The sequence below is a fragment of the Mustela putorius genome, unplaced genomic scaffold (genome assembly GCF_011764305.1).
Source record: "Mustela putorius furo isolate JIRA1106 unplaced genomic scaffold, ASM1176430v1.1 tig00000695_pilon_pilon_pilon, whole genome shotgun sequence".
Classification (NCBI taxonomy): domain Eukaryota; kingdom Metazoa; phylum Chordata; class Mammalia; order Carnivora; family Mustelidae; genus Mustela; species Mustela putorius.
This window is the reverse complement of record NW_025421447.1, coordinates 7,658,833-7,674,766: the sequence shown is the minus strand read 5'-3', so window position 1 is coordinate 7,674,766 and position 15,934 is coordinate 7,658,833. Positions and strand designations below refer to the sequence as shown.

The window sequence follows — 15,934 nt, the reverse complement described above, 5'->3', positions numbered from 1 at the left end:
TTAGGCAGGGAGGTCTTCCTGTGGACCTCCTGCCAAGACCCAGCAATCCCAGCCCAAAGGAAAAAACAAAGTCTGCAACTCTTGTCCCCGCCTCCTGGCTGAAGTCCTGGGAAATACACTGAGTCACCTAATGGCAGGGCAAGCCCTGCACAAAATGCTGGCGTCATCTTCCAGGCCCCACCACTCCCCCTACCCAGTCTGGACTCCATGCGTTGGCCCCATCTCAATGAATGGGCTTTGCCTGGCAAGGCTGTTAATAATCGCAAAGCCCCCAACTGATCTCCTTCCTCTGCACTGTTGTGCTTTCTCCCAAGTAACAGTGAACAGCCTTTGCCCCACTCCCCTGCCCATCTTGGGGAAGTAAAGTGGAAGTGAGACCTGAAAGCAGCCTCTAAGGGAAACAAAAGTTGCAAAATCGGCTTTGGGAATTTAACAAAGATGAAAGAGGTTGCTACATCCTCTGCTTCCATGAGGAATGGATCTAGCCAAAGCAGGTCAATATCACAGTCCCTGAGAGCAGGCATAAGCATCCCACCTTTCCTGGCAGTAACTCACAGAGACTTGGGAAACAGAGGCCAGTCTCCACTGGGAGGTAGGGGTTGACCAGCTGCCTTACGAGAAGTCTGGACAAGCTAATAAGATCGTAGACTCCAGCCACATCACACATGGAAGGTGACACAGTGAACACAGGCCTGCCTCGAAAACTCCAAGGGGATGTGGGGCCCATGGAACCCTCTGTTGAAACAGGCAAGCAGAGACCTGATAAGCAAAGGTTTGATTCAGCCTTGCATCTTTTGTGACTGGAATTTTCTGCCCATCTCTAGGGGCATAGATCTCCTGTACCCAGGCTGGCCAAGGGACTCCCAAAGGCTGGCTGGTCACTAGAGTCTTGCTGGATACCTCCACCAGGGGTCCCACCACCTCTCATGTGTGAACCCCAAACAAATCCTCCTTTTACCCCAGTTGAAATTTCCAAAATGACTTCGTGTTTCTGACAAAGATGCTGTCATTCCCCTAGTTACTAAGGCACAAAAGCCTCCTCAAGTCACCCTTAATTATCTCCTTCCCCCAGCTTTCATTTCACTCTAGAAGGTCACCGAATCCAAGAGACCCGCCCATCATAAACTCTCTCAATTCCATTTTCGCAGCATTTTCCTCCTGGATCTCCCTAGTTCACAGTCTCCTATCTCTCTCTCCCGCCCTTTCCGAACTTCTTTCCCTTCACTTCCTCCCGGTCCCAGCCCAGCAGACCACACCACCATCAGGATAACCTTTCCAAAATCCCTCTGTGTACAGAGCATCACTTGCTCCAAAAGTGGTTTCGGCATCCTGTTGTTGCCTTGGTGATAACGTACAAACTACAAAACCTAGCATTCAAGGCCCTCCCAAAGCAACTCCAACACATGTCCACAGTCTACTTCCTACAGTTCACCAATCTGGGTCCGGCCAGACCTTCCACTGTGTCCCCCACAGAGTTCCCTTCATCTCTGGGCCTCTTACTGACTCCCACACCTGCTCCCTGAGCCCGGCCAACCCACCTTCCTCTCTGCCTTTGGAAATCTCATTCATATGCTACCTCCTCCAGGAAGCCTTCCCGATACCTAATGCCCCCAAATGAGTGTTCCTTCCTCTGAGTTCAAGCAGAACCCCAAATAGTTCACAGGAGACTTACTGAACATGGCCTTTTGGTTCTGGAGGTGTCTGGGCTCCCCACAAAGGAACCAAATCTCACTGAGCACTGGGATAATATTGACTGTCCCACTATTCCTCAGCAACAGATCTTTAGCAAAAAGTCAGTTAAACAAGTTTCAGGGGCACCTGGGTGGCTCAGTGGGTTAAAGCCTCTGCCTTTGGCTCAGGTCATGATCCCAGGGTCCTGGGATCGAGCCCCGCGTCGGCCTCCCTGTTCAGCAGGGGATCTGCTTCTGACCCTCCCCCCGCTTGTGTGCTCTCTCTCTAATAAATAACGTTTTTTGATAAATAAAAAAGAATAGTTATAATAAAAATAGGAATTTTTATTTAAAAATTATTCTTGGCAGGGATAAAATTATGCTCTGGGACCTTGAGGTGAGAAGTGGTTTTCTAGAGAGAACGAAGCCTTTCATTCTCCAGCTGTGAGTTTAGCGCTTGCTAAGTTCTAGGCACCGTTCTTGAACTTGGGGATTCAAGTGCGTCACAGTCACAGCACCCCACGCCCGTAGAGCTTATCTTCTAATGGGGAAGACAGATAATAAGCCAATAGACAAATAAATGTCTTTCTGTCCAATCATGATAGATGCTAGAAAGAAACCTGCCCAGAGAGACACCTGGATGGCTCAGTGGTTTAAGTGGCTGCCTTTGGCTCAGGTCGTGATCCCAGGGTCCTGGGATTGAGCCCCACATCGGGCTCCCTGCTCGGTGGAGAACCAGCTTCTCCCTCCCTGCCTGGCCTGCTTGTGCTCTCTGTCTGTCGATTAAACAAATAAAATCTTAGAAAGGAAGGAAGGGGGGCGCCTGGGTGGCTTAGAGGGTTAAAGCCTCTGACTTTGGCTCGGGTCGTGATCCCGGGTCCTGGGATCAAGCCCTGCATAGGGCTCTCTGCTTGGCAGAAAGTCTGTTTCCTCCTCTCTCTCTGCCTGCCTCTCTGCCTACTTGTGATCTCTTTCTGTCAAATAAATAAATAAAATCTTTCAAATAAAAAAAAAAAGAAAGGAAGGAAGGAAGGAATCTGCCCAGAGCAAGAGGATAAGATATGGCAAGAGTTTTCCCTGAGTATCAGGCTTTGTCATGGGAACGACTGTCTTCCTCCACAAAATTGTCAGGACTCTTATGATAAAGGCTGCTATGTAAAATGCAAGAGAGATGTGAAATTAAGAACATGATAATACATGCCAGTGTCTCACATAGAGAAGCTCATCCTACTTCCCATCACAGTGCCGGGCATAGAGTGGGCGTTCGATAAATCAGTTGGATAAAGGGCTTGCTGTGTGGTCTACAAAATGCCCAGCCTCCAACCAGATGATAAATTCCCCCCTTCTAAGATAAAGAATGGTAGCCAGTTCGCATCTGATTCCAAAACACTCCCAGTATAATACACTATATGTTAATAAGAAAATAAAAATTATATTTTAAAAAATGCCCCCTGCTGCTTGGTCCCCCACCCCTGAGCCAGACAGCCGTGAACAGCGGAGCAGGGGTAACCCAGCGCCACCCCAAAGAGATGATGGGCTCCATTCGATGTCTATGTTGCCTGCTCAGCAGCTCCTCGATCAAACCGAGTGCAGCAAACTGCTCAAAGCTATTCGATGCCTTCTAAACCCCACTCTCCTGTCAGATTCTCTATCCCCTCCTTCCCCAAACTCCAGAGGTCTGTAAGTCAACAGAAAGCCAGGAGCTGGGTATATGACCCAGAAGGGTCCAGACCTCCTTGCTGTCCCTTCCCTTCCTGCTGTGTCTGTCTGAGAACGCTGCCAGCTTCCAGATCCTTCCATGGCAGGACTCGGGTGTAGCTCACAGGCGAGAACGAGGACAAGTCAAGCTGAAGCCATCACAGGCCTCCCTGTCAGAGTGCTGCTCTCATACCTGGGAGGAAAGGACCCCACCTTGTCCTTATCTGGGGGCTAAACTGAGGCTTAAGACTCTTGGCTCAGCCTTTGCCCACTCCCTGTTAATGGAAACTGACACCCAGCCGCACTCCCATGAATCTTGGAGTTGCCTCAATTTCCTCCCCAGCAACCCACCTCAGCTGTGGGCTTCCTCCCATTCTGGAACTATCTGCAGCCTCGTGGTGTTCCTGGCTTCAAAGCCTCCACTCCTCCAAGCTTCTGTCTTCCCTGTCAGCCCTGGCTCCCAGCCAGCCCCTGTGTCACTACCCACGCCCCGGAGTGACAGCCGCCTCCCCAGGAAAGGAAGGCTCCACACTATTAATTGTTGGCTTGGTTAACACCTGGCAACCTCACGGGCTGTTGCCATCATACCTACATCAACAGCGTGACTGTCCCCAGACCAAAGCAAGATCTGCTCCATACCTTCACGGAGACAGGGTGACACCGGTTTTGCTCACCCCCAAACCCTTCTGATGAAATGACAAGGCTGGAAAGAGATGGAGCGTTTCTTCCGAGCTGCGCTGGGCGTATCGGGTAATTTCAGGCAAATTTCTATTACCAGACGTACAGGACTGAACGACCATTCATGCAGGCATTCAACAAATCGCCTAGAGTGAGTGCCCGCCCTGTTCTAGGCTCCAGGAACAGAGCAGTTAATGACATGAGCTCACAGAGAAGAAACAGAAAAGAAGGAAACATTAGCCTGTCCAGTAGTGTTAAGTACTGAGAAGAAACAAAGAGGCCAAGACGTTTCAATATTTTGTATTTTGGGGGGCACGGAGGGCAACACCGGACATGGAGCATGAACAAATGCCTTGTGTTGAATGTTTGTTAAGTTCTGAGATATTTCCCTGGCTCTCAGATGCTCCTTTCTCTTTTTAAAATATTTTTTAAAGATTTTATTTATTTATTTGAAAGAGAGCGCAAGCACCAGCGGCAGGAGGGGCAGAGGGAGAGGAAGACAGAGCTCACGCAGACCCCTTGCTGAGCATGGAGCCCTTCGCAGGTCTCGATCTCATGACACCGAGATCACAACCCAAGCCAATCAAGAGTCGGATGCTTAACCCTCTGAGCCACCCGGTGCCCCTCTTTTTCTTTCCTTTCATCAAATCATTTTTATCATTAAAACTCCAGTAAAGACCTCTCCAATGAAACAGAATGAGCAATCAGCAGCTGCTGACAAATTTTAAAATTACAAGGTGACTAACACACATGTCATCGTCAGCTCGCTCCTAATCAAAAGCGTTCCAAAGAGAACAGCAAGAAGGTGGGGGTAGGAGGCTGGGTGTCACTACCTTGGACGTCAACTATAGCTAACCTGGAAAATGGGGATTGCTTTTTGGCGGGATGGTGGGGGGGGGGTGTCACACATGTGGAGACCATGGATTCAGGAAGGGGCGCCGTACCCTGACCGTTTATAATCATAACCTAACAGGGGCTTACAACCTAGCCCGAGTCCGCGGGATCTTGGAGGAAATTGCCCACAAGCCTTTGTCAATTCCTACATAAATACAGCATGGGTCCCAATGTCCACTTGGAAAATGACAGAGGAGGGGTTTGTGGGCTGTGCATGAGAAACAATTTCTGCTCGAAATCGGATCGGGCTTTTTCTAGGACTGTATGTTCCACGGAGGCCAATTTTGACTCGTAAAAGGCTAAAGTGCAGAAACGAAAAACAGCCCAGGGGTCATGTCAATCACAGTAGAAATGCCCCTTCCATACAAAGGAAATACGTGTCCCTTTGGAGGGGAGCAGGCATCGATTTAAGTGCCAGTGGTAGAACACCAGGGAGGAGTGAGAGGAAGGGGAGCAGGAAAGCCCTTTCTCCAAGCCTGTTGCTGTGTCAACGATTTTCCAAAAGTCCTGTGTTGGCAGCACAGTTGTGAAGACCATGATAGAAAGATATTAAAGGCAGCCCTGTGAGAGCAGGAGGCCCAGACACACTGACGAGGTGATCAAAGGGAGGCAAGACCCACCCTCCACCCCCAGCCGGAGCTACGCCCCTTCTCAGGGCTCCCCACCCTGGTGTGAGGGCGCAGTCAGCCTCAGCCCCGGGGAGCCCTTCCCTCCCACCGCCTTAGGAATTTCTTCCTGGCCACATTGGGCCCCATCAACAGGCGATTTTGCCCATCACTTCCCCTCTCTGCATCTCCTTTTCTTCCTCTGTAAAAAGAGCAGCTTGTTAGCAGCTCCTGTGAGTCTGGACTGGTCCTGCCCTCTGGGTGCCGAGCACCCTTTCGAGGAGAGCTGAGGTCCCTGCCTCTCTGAGGCCAGCTTGCCCTACAGTCATGGGAAGGTCAGGCCCCTCCTCAGTGGGTTGGTGAGGGCGTATGATGGAGGACCGTCTTACCCTGGCAGAGCTTGCTTTGCTCTGTCCTGGGGAGGCCCTGAACTTGCAGAATGGACCACTTCCAAGGGCATCTAAAAGGCCACGTGTTCGTCTGCTGGGGCCGCTGAAGCACATCACCACATCCTGAGTGGCTTAAAACAACACCACGGTATCCTCCTCAGGTTCTAGAGGTCAGGTGTCCGAAATGAGACTCATAGGAACCCAACCAAGGTGTTGGCAGGGCTGGTTCCTGCAGGAGGCTCCTTGCCCCTTCCAGGGGCTCCTAGCTCACAGCCGCCTCTGTCCACCAGCCCTTCTGGTGTCAGATTGCTCGGTCTAACTTTGACCCCCGCCTTCCTCTCAGGAGGACCCTTTCCATACATGAAGCCCACCCTGATATCCCAGAATAATCTTCCCATTTCAAAAGCCTTAACCACGGGTGCCTGGGTGGCTCAGTGGGTTAAAGCCTCTGCCTTTGGCTCAGGTCGTGATCCCAGGTCCTGGGATCGACCCCCACATAGGGCTCTCCGCTCAGCAGGGAGGCTGCTTGCTTCCCTCTCTCTCTCTGCCTACTTGTGATCTCTGTCAAATAAATTAAAAAAAAAAAAAAAAAAGCCTGATCCACCTCTGCAAAGCCATTTTTGCCACGTAAGAGGACATGCTCACAGCTCTGGGGGTTATGGTGTGGACATCTTCCAGGGCTTATCATTCTGCCTACGATATCTGATGTGCTCATTCTACCCTCGTCACAATATTTGCCACTTCTCCTTATCATCTTTGAGCTTTTCTTTAAATTGACTCCCTCCCTTTTTCTGAAGCAGGCTCCACGCCCAGTGTGGAGCCCAAGCCGGGGCTCGAACTCATGACCTTGAGATCCAGACCTGAGCCAGGATCAAGAGTTGGACGCTCGACCACCTAAGCCACCCAGGCACCCCTGAATTGGTTTGCTTTTTTTTTTTTTTTAATAGACTTACATCCTTCATTAGCCTCATCCTAAACGATCATATCCATGAACTCCTGGAATGAACCACCAGTTTTAGTTTCCCTAATATTTCATCAAGTAAATCCGTAACTACTAAGATGGCAACTGTCCATGCCTATCCCGGGTAACATCACTCTGCATGCCTCCGGGAGTACCAAGGCCAGCATTTGGGGGACAAAAATAGAATCCAGCCTGCTGGTTTTACAGAAGAGGGTAATTTGGCCAAAAATGCACAGCAACAAAGAGCAAAACTGCAGCCCCGGCTCCGTTCTCACTGGGCACAACTTGACAGCATGTCAGTGTCTCTTCCCGGCATCCCTGCACCGGCGACTCGAACCAGCTGATGCTCAGGTCCCCTCTGCTATGCTCACAGATATTTTATATTTAGAAAGTGGTGTTTCCTATTGCTTCCCCCGTCGGACTCACACTCGTGCCTCCCACTTATCTGTGTTAAACACTCTCATGTTTACTTGGCCCGCATCTGGACAGCGTCCAAGCCCCAGGGAAGAATGAACCAAAAGGGAAGGTCAGTGGCCAGTGGTGACTTTGTACTGGGCTCTCCTTGGCATCTGTCCCAGCTGCAGGCTGAGCTTTGAAAACCACTTTTGAGAAGGCAGAGTCCTTTTCCATGCACACGGTGTGGGATGCTATCATTATCCTCGTCTTACATAACAATCGGCACGCAATAAAAATAGCTTTCATTTATTGGATTCTTAGTGTGGGTCAGGGCTCGGGTAAGTGCTTGCCAAACACCCGTTCACAACAACACTATGAAGTAGCTCTTCGTGTCCCCACTTTACAAATGAGAAAAATGAGTCTCAGAGAAGTCAAGCAGTTTGTCCGGGTCACAAGGCAGGGGTGACAAAGTCTGTGTTCAGAATGCCTTGGAAGACATGAGGGAACTTAGAAATCCCCCTGAGTGGGGACTCCTGCAGAGGACACCCAGTCAATGGCAGACTCAGGGACAGTTCATTCTTTCTGATTTTTGCACTTAAGCTAGTATTTCTGGGGTAACTTCTTCGGACACCTGCCCGATCCGCTTCTGTTTCCTCCTCTTTACAAACATCCCTCCACCCTGGTGCTCTGGCCCTCCACCCTTTCCACCCAGGGTTAAAAGCCATGGAGGAATCTAGGGAGAACCCCCGAATGACCTTTCTCCATCTTCCTCCAAACCACAGAGGGGGAAAAGAAAGACAGAAAGTGCTAGAACATTTCTGAGAGTCTGTTTTTGCATTAGTAACAATTTAACCAGAAAAGGATTAAAGTGTGACTTTTGTCCTTTCCCCTCCCCCAAAAAAGAGATTGCTAAACAGATTAACAGAGTGGAAACAAGGTTACATGGGGTCCTGATCCGAAGGGGAACTTGTTAATGAAGATTTTAATCCAAAAGAACCAAGATGTCGGTCAGTAGGGTACGGCCTCAATAAATGATCGCATAGCCACGCAACGGAATACCACGTTACCACGAATAATGATGTCATACAACAGTGTATAATAATAGGAGGATGAACTATGATTAGTAAGTCGAAAGCACGAATACAAATTAAAATGACTCTTATTGTCACAGGTTCGTAACGTTTGAAAAGGTGATTTATATTTTCTTTTTTCTGCTTGTTTGTGTCTTCCAAACGTGCTGCGGTGAACAAAAATTACTTTCTTTTTTCTTTTCTTTTTTTTTTTTTTAAGTAGGCTCCACACCCAGCATAGAGCTGCTTAAATTTATTGCCTTGAGATCAGGGCATTATTATTGCCCTGAGATCAAAACCTGAGCTGAGATCAAGAGTCAGACGCTTAATTAACTGAGCCACCTAGGCACCCCTACAGATTATTTTCTTAATCCAAGGGAGGGAATAAAAAATCATGCAAAAATGTGGACATAGTCATTAAGATCCACTGTTCTCTGAAGCCTGTGCTCTGAGACTGAATATACAAGAAAATAAAACATCGACCCTATGCCTCGTTGCAGAGCTGGCCACATATCCCAATGTAGCACTTTTCCTACCCCGCTCAAAAAATGAACAATGGGGGGCGCCTGGGTGGCTCAGTGGTTTAAGCCTCTGCCTTCAGTTCAGGTCATGATCTCAGGGTCCTGGGATCAAGCCCCACATCGGGCTCTCTGCTCAGTGGGGAACCTGCTTCCCCCTCTTTCTCTGCCTGCCTCTCTGCCTACTTGTGATCTCTGTCTATCAAATAAATAAATAAAAATCTTAAAAAAAAAAAAAAGAACAATGGATAAAAATAAGTTGTTTGCAGAAAAAGACAAAAAATGGCCCATAAACATGTAGGAAGATATTCGGCCGTATCGTTAATGAGTTTTGAACATGTCAATTAGAATACAATGCCGTACAACTTGTCTATCAGATTAGCTACGTTTAAAATAAATGATGCTGCTCGCTGCTATGAGAGGTATGAGGAAGTCAGTGCGTTTGTACCACGCTGGTCAGAGGGCCGGCGTAACAACCACGGCAGCTACCATGATGGGTTGAGTACTTGTATCATCACTTCCTCTTGAAACACCACTAAAAAGACAGGACCAAAAAAAGAGACAGGGCGCCTGGGTGGCTCAGTGGGTTAAGCCTCTGCCTTCGGCTCTAGTCATGATCTCAGGGTCCTGGGATTGAGACCCCGCATCAGGCTCTCCGCTCAGCGGGGAGCCTGCTTCCTCCTCTCTTTCTGCCTGCCTCTCTGCCTGCTTGTGATCTCTGTCTGTCAAATAAAAAAATAAAATCTTAAAAAAAAAAATTCTAAAAGGCAGAACTCCAGGAGGATAGAGTGCAGGAAAGACAATGATGACATGAGATGTCAACAGAATCTTGTAAAATGGACAGTAGATCGCTGAGTGGCTGCTGATGGGGTGATCAGAAAAGGCTGGAGGGGAGACTCAGTGTCCCCCAGACGCAAGCAGCGCGGCGTCTCCACCCGCAGACCAGACGGCTCCCCAGCCGGAGGTGCTGGCTGCGACGACGGAAGGCGGGACGGGGCGGGGCCACACACAGGAAGATCTGTTGAAACTACCCTATGTTTACAAAGCACTTTAGAGGCTGACTTCATAGCTCAGGCAAATGACAAGCCAAGGTATTTACCTTTCTCCCACCCCAGCAGGAGGAGGATGTTTAGAAAAGCTCCAGACTAGGGCACACTGGGCCACCCCTTGTCCAGACTAAGACAAGGCTAAGTCACCACACTACAAAAAGAAGGGTAATGGAGAGAGGGCAGATCCTTCAAAGGCTGTGTATGGAATGAAGAGATCCTACCTTCCTTCTCCTGATAGCCTCCCAGAATGCTTACAGCCTGACGTGTATCCTCCAGCCAGGAGATCAGAGAGTTTTTCTCAGCGGAACCCAACTGGATCTAGAGAGTCTCCCAACCACTGGCCTGATCTGGCGTAGTCACAGAGAAGCCCAACAGCCAGCAAGACCCTCCGCCTGCCCCCTCCAGAACCTCCAATCAGCGTCTAGTTCCTTGATCATAAAAATGAACATTTAGGGGTGCCTGGGTGGCTCAGTGAGTTAAAGCCTCTGCCTCTGGCTCAGGTCATGATCTCAGGATCCTGGGATCGAGCCCCGCTCTCTGCTCAGCAGGGAGCTCACTTTCCCCCTCTCTGCCTGCCTCTCTGCCTTGTGATCTGTCAAATAAATAAATAAAATCTTTTTAAAAATAAAATAAAATGTGCAGTTGAAATAAAGATGGGAACTGGGAAATCATCTGATGTGTCTGATCCTATTGAGAGAAATTTAAAAGCCCTGTTGGAGAGGAAACAGTGATATGTGGGTGAAAGCTAAGAAAATGAAAACCTGAGGCAACCATCAACTCCGGGGGAAAAAATTAAACAAAAGGAAGGAAAGAATAATAGTAAAGTGGAGAGCTCAGAGAGCAATACTTACATAGTTACAGCTCAACATACTTTTGTAACACAAACATGAACACTGATTTAAGCAAAATTTGTTATCAGGAAGGACCAGGAAGATGGGAGGGGCATTACTATAGATAGGGTGATGTATCCTTCCTTTTCATAAAAAGTCAATAGATCATGACTAAAATAGAAAAAAAAAAAAAAACAGCCATCCAGTCACTTTAGAAACAACTAAAATCATTAAAAGTGTTTGTGTCTGGTAAAGAAAACTTGGAAGTGGGAAGGTGGGAAGGGGAATTGGTATTTTTCATTGTGTTGCTCTGTGTTGCTTTAATAAAAGTGGATGTGAAATTTGAAACACATAAAAAGTATGATACTTACTGAAGGAATTTAGACAAAAGTACCAAGCCTGTAAACAGGTGTATAACTTTTCACCCAGCAATAAACTTGTAAGGATTTACACTAAGGAAATAATAGGGCTAGTATGCAAAGACGTGCATTCACTGGAGCATTGTTTATTATAGCAATATGTTGAAAACAGCCTAAACACCCATCAGTAGGTATTTATACATCACTATGTATAAATTCTGTATACCTATACACTGAAATACTACCCAGCTGTTAAGAAAGACAAGGTAAGGATACCCGGGTGGCAAAGCATCTACCTCTGGCTCAGGTCACAATCCTGGGGTCCTTGGATCAAGCCCTGTGTCAGGCCCCCTGCTCAGAGGGGAGCCCGCTTCTCCCTCTCCCTCTGTTCTTCCTCCCACTGTGCTCTTACACACACAAGTACTCTCTCTCTCTTAAATATATAAGTAAATAAAATCTTTTAAAAAGGAAAGACAAGGGAGATATTTATAAATTAACCAGAGATGATACTCAAATGATATTATCAAGTAAAAAAGGGTTGAATGACAGAGTTTTACATAAGAAATATTTGTTTGAAAGGTCCAGTTGCTCTCCAGAATATATAAAGAACTCCTACAACTCAACAACAACAACAAACAACTCGATTGAAAAATGCACGAAGGACTCGATTAGACGTTTCTCCAAAGAAGTATACAAATGGCCAATAAGCCTCAAAGAATGACGTTCCATGCCACTGATTACTAGGAAAATGCAGGTTAAAATTGCAGTAAGATACCAGGGCACACCCATCAGGATGGCTGCGATCAGAAACACAGAAAGTAACAAGTGTCGGCAAGAATGTAGAGAAATCAGACCCCTCACACACTACCATAGGGTTCTCAAATGACACAGTCGCTATGTACGAAGTAAGACAATTCCACAAAAAATTAAAAATAGAATTGCCATATGATCCCGGCAATTCCACTTGTGGACATATACTCAAACGAACTGAGAGCAGGGGCTCACACAGATATTGCTGAACTCAGGGTCGTAATAGCCAGAAGGTAGAGACGATTCAAGTGTTCAACCCACGTGCAGACGGTGGAACAGAACGCGGTCTATTCACACAACAGAATTGTGTTCAGCCTTAAAAAGGAAGGCAATTGTGACAACAGGGATGAACCCTGAGACCTTTATGCTGAGTGAAACAAGCCAGCCATGAAAGGACAAATACCATGTGATTCTACCTATATGAGGTGTCTAGAGTCGCCAAACTCAGAAACAGAAAGCAGAATGGTGGTTTTCAGAAGCTAGGGAAAAGGAGAGTTGGGACGCAGTATTTAGTGGGGACAGAGTTTCAGTTTTGCAAGACGATAAGAGTTCTAGAACCAGAGGGCGATGATGGGCGTCCAACAACGTGAACGCACTTGGTGTCCCTGAACTGTGGACCTAAGGTAAATTTTATGTATATTTTACTGCCACACATTTTTAAAATTTTTTGAGGTCTAGAAATCTGTATGTCAAAGGGTCCATGGTAATCTTCGCGGATGGAATCATGCAAAAACTTGAACTTTCTTGAACTTTCTCTGTATTGGGGGGTTTTCTATACCAGGAAAAAAAAAGTGGAGTTCCATTTAGAAAATGAAATAAAACTAATCTCAAATTCTGAAAGATACCATCTTATAGTTTATAAAACAGTTTCATAATCACTGTCTTGCTTAAGACAAGAAGTCCCCTGAAAGAGAGACATGGTGCCATTTTCTAGATGAGAAAATAGGTTCAGAGGGGAGTGACTTGCCCATGAACGAGACAAGGAGCTGGGACTCCTGGTGGCAATCTCCTAACTTGGTCAGCTCAGCGCAATGTTAAGCATCACATGAGATAAACCTGTCTGAACCCAAGAGACCCTGTCTGCAAGCCTGGAAAATGCTATCTGGTACCTAGGAAAGACAAATCAGGGTGATGGGATCTTGGGGAGATGGGGATAGACCACGGGGTTTCAGGACGCCACCATCAATGCAACGTCTGGTGTTCCCCCCACAGGGACATAACCAACTTCACAACACTGACCTCAGCCTTTGACGGTGCCCCCAGTCCCATGGACAGAGAGAGGGTCTGCCGACCACCAGGAGCCCTCCCGCTCTGGGGCGCCTCTGGCTGGCCCTCACCTGGCCCAGACGTCCAATCAGACACCCCCACCCCCTCCCCCATCCCCCGCCACCATCGCATTGTACCTGCTCCTGTGTCCAGGGCTTCGCCGATCAGACCAACAGCAGGCCCCACGGTTGCTGGCCCTGAACCAGCTGAAGGGAAGTAGAAGTCAACAGGAAATGTGAGAATCACCATATGACAAAAGAGGTACAAGAACAGGAAGTGGGTTTGGCCGCAAAGGCGGAGGGGACCCCGTGATCTAGAGGTGAGGCAACCCCGCTAGCCTCCTCGCTCGGCTAGAGTGGAGAAACGATTCCTTCCTTGCCAAGCAAGGGAAGAGAGAAATCGGGTACTGTCCTGGCTCCTGAGCCAGGCCTTCAAGCTTCCCCACTGTCACTGCGTGCGGGTCCGCCCCTGTCCTTGTATTTGGAAGGGCAAGGGCAAAGCTGTCACCGAGGCCAGGAGCTGCCTAGCATCTGGCATTGCCCATGAACTGAAGGCAGAGGGCCACCGCCCACCCCTTTTATGGCTGGGAGACCTGGAACGAGCTGCTTGGGGTCTCCTTTTCCCCTTCGATGAAATTGAGGTGACCCCAGTACCAGCCTCGCAGGTCCGTGGATGCTTCAGTGAGTTCCCACACAGACCATTCCTTTCCAGTGGTGACATGCGACCTCCCCAGGGTCACCCAGGGAGAGTGGAGGCTGTGTCTCTGTGTCCCCAGAACGTTCAGCAGAGCACTGGAAGTTAGTCCGTAAATGTGCTCCAGCCTTCGCGATGCTGGGGAAACACTACCCTGTTCAGAGCACACAGGCAAGCACGGGAGCCTCGGCTGAGGACCCCATCGCAGTGGGAGGAGGCTAAATGGGCTTTGGCAAAGCCTGGCATGAAGGCAGGGCCAGGGTGAGCCTTGGCTCCTCTTAGCTCTGATCACAACCTCCTAAGATCCCCAAAGATGTGAAATGGGGCAACAAGGCACACTTGATGTGCCTGGCAGTCCAGATCCCACCCACTTTCACCATTTCCAGAAAGATCTCTGCTTAACCTGCTGCAACCTCAAATCTCCCTCAAAAGCAATCCTTAGTCTTGGCACCTGATCAGGAGACCTGCCCTCCTCCTGGCTCTTTGCCCTCACCTCCCTGACCTCCTCCTTTTCAGACGATGGCACCTTCTTCAAGACTGTTCTGTCCACTCAGCCACTCCTCCAGGATGCCCACCTGGCTTCTCCTTTAAGCGTGCCCCAAGCCTTGTTGAGGCCTACTATGTGCCAGGCACCATATTAAATGTTGCTTTAACCTTCAAACCACTCTCTAAGGTAGTAGCTGTAACTCTCCTCATTTTTCTTAAGTTGTTGCTTTTAAGTAATCTCTACACACAACGTGGGGCTTGAACTCGCAACCTCGAGACCGAGAGTTGCACATTCTTCCCACTGAGCCAGGCTGGCACCCCCTTCCCATTTTGCAGATCAGGAAACTGAGACCCCAAGAGGTCACACAGCTTGCCCAAGGTCCCCCAGCGAGGGGACCCACGCTCTCTCTAACTTGTACCAGAGACACTTCAGCGAGAGTTTACTCCAGAAGCTGGCAAGCTCTGGGGGCAGAGCCCTCCCCCTGCTCCTAGAAATGAGACTGAGAGCGGCTGGGCGCGAGTCATCACCAGGGAGCTGGTTAGAAATGCAGAAGCTCGGGCCCCACCGCAGTCCTACTGAATCAGAACCTGCATTTTCATTGGTTTGCTCATCAAAGTTTTGGACGCACAGTGGTCCAAAGTGAAGTGAATAGATGTGCTATACAGGCACCCAGAGGGAGAGCAATCATAGGAAAAACAAAATCCACGGGGCTCTTGATCTTGGGGATTTCACCTCTGGAGGAAGCACAGAAAAAAAAGTTAGGGCTTAAAGTTCCCTATGCCTCACTTTCCACTTCTAGGTGCTTGATCAAGATCTTGGCCCCCTGCAAGTCTGGAGGGCCACGGCGCGTCTTTAGAGCGCCACCTGCTGGCTCTACTTAGGTATGAGCCTACGTTTCTGCTCCCAGCATCCTGGCCAAGAGCCCCAGCCCTGGCTGAGCTCTTTCTCCGGGTTTCTCTCAGTTCTTGCCCGCCTGGGGGATCCACTGTTCACTACTCACTCCTCACTACTCCTGCCACCGGTTCAGATAACTCCTCACTCTGTACATAGCAGTAATGCAGTACCCCATGTTTGACCAATAGACATTTCTTGAGCTCCTACTGGATGCAAACCCTGACTTCAACCGGCCAGTCCTCTTCTCCCCAACAGCAGAACAAGTGGTCCAAACAGGTGCTTAGTGTTCTGACGTCAAGGTTTAAAACTTGACTTAAAGCAAGACTTAAAGATTTAAAACAGAAAGTATTCACAATATTCACAGGCATATGTTTCTATTTGCCTGTATTTATATCCATCTAAAATCAGTAAGAAAAGGAAAGCATCCAGCTAGAAAACTGGGCAAAAGATATAGATAAGATCATAGCAGAAGAAATTCAAATAGGTAAATAGGTAAATAGAAATACAAATAGGTAAACCTTTCTTACATTCTCTCTTCTTTTTTTTTTTTTTTTAAGTTTATTTGCTTATTTAAGTAATCTCTGTACCCAAGGTGGGACTCGAACTCGTTAATTCTAGATCAAGTGTCACACGCTCTTCCAACTGGGCAACCCAGGTGCCCCAAGCT

At 48.3% G+C, this 15,934-nt stretch overlaps 1 protein-coding gene across 2 annotated transcripts in view; it reads right to left on the bottom strand.

Moving 5' to 3' along the window:
- The window catches only part of NDEL1 (nudE neurodevelopment protein 1 like 1), a 51,016-nt gene extending 37,587 nt beyond the window's left edge, over nt 1-13,429 (bottom strand). Inside the window, exon 1 of one of the 2 annotated variants that reach the window (XM_004760195.3) lies at nt 13,331-13,429. The gene's annotated coding sequence lies outside the window, so the exon portion shown is untranslated. The remainder of the gene's footprint in view (nt 1-13,330) is intronic. The other variant, XM_045083365.1, reaches the window with a different exon arrangement.
- Between the last annotated feature and the right edge of the window lie 2,505 nt (nt 13,430-15,934).